Here is a 1,352-nt window from a genome sequence, read left to right as displayed (position 1 = left end):
CCTCTTTTAGATGTAAATGTGTTTGGGCCTTCATTTTGATTATTTTGGCTTTCCATAGAATGAGGAGGAAATGAGTGGCGACAACAACGATCAGGTTTTGGTGAAGACAGCTAGGGCGGAAAGTAGGAACAGGCAGTTGCGGGGTGGTTGCGACAAAGTGTGAGCATAAGGTAGAGGCAGTCGAGCCAACAATATGGATGATAGACAGCCAAGGGAAGGAACAACCGAGCGGGAACTGACAGTCCAAGCAGTAGGGGAAATACAAAAGGAGAAACCCGTAACGAGAAAGAGTTGTTGCTGTTGGTGGGTTGGTTGGTTGCGGTGTGATAGAAAAGGAGTGTCTAGATGCGGGCGAGCAGGACCTCTAGGTCAAAGATTGAACCTTTGAGTCTATCATATGAAGTTAGAGATTATAATCGGGTATTCCTTGTAATCATCTGTGGCTAAGGAAAATATATTATGTATTGTTCTTCTGTGGTCTTAATATGAATGAAGATCTAGATTGATTTCTTAGTACAATTTATGTGGTTTCTTATGATGTATGGACCCACTTAAACTTTAAAATATTTTGCAAATCTAGGAATGTAGTAGCTTCATGGTGTTAAACGATATGTTGTTGTATCACTTGCATGTATGATGTCGGTTATGTATTGATGTTTGACATACCCTTGACCCCATGATGAACCCTTCTTAGTTCTAGTCTCAGCACGTCTCGGGTGAGAATCCTTACCCTTTGGGTAAGGTGAAAATGTCGATGTTGTCTTAGACTACAACAAGCCATTATTGGCCCTCCATGTATAAACCCAGGGTCTCCCCCTGATGACTCTTTTGTGCCGACAAATGGTTTAATTGTCGGGGCCTGAAGTTGAAGATATTCAAGAAAGAGATTAAATATTGGTGGAATAACAAAGTGCATCAATTTATAGCGAAACAAGCTATTCAAAGAGGACAACCGATCGCCAAAGTTAGTGAAGAGATGTTGTATGTTGAGGGTGCTAGTGATCAGTACGAGAACTTCTGGTGCAAGTTCCCAGAAGACTTGTATAATTGGTTAAGAAGGTTGAAAGTACAGAATCAATTGGGGGGAACAACGTCAGCTCGTTGCAGTTGGACTTCCTCAGATCTTGTATTGCTACAGCAGGTAGATAGCGATCTGACCAAAGCAATCTACTTTTGGGTAAAGACTACTATGGAGGGGTATATAGTTGATTTTTTCTGCAGAAATTTATCAATCTTTTTCAAGGGCGAAAGCAGTGTTCGGGTTCGGGTTAAGCGAAAGGTTGGTGAAGGAAGTGTCATTGTGGATTAAAATGTTCATGATAGAAGGAGGAATATTTAACTCACCTACTGCG

This window comes from Pinus tabuliformis, chromosome 1_1, assembly GCF_031772625.1.
Source record: "Pinus tabuliformis cultivar Carrire ecotype Pingquan chromosome 1_1, CPIR1, whole genome shotgun sequence".
Lineage (NCBI taxonomy): Eukaryota > Viridiplantae > Streptophyta > Pinopsida > Pinales > Pinaceae > Pinus > Pinus tabuliformis.
This window is presented reverse-complemented; position numbering follows the sequence as displayed.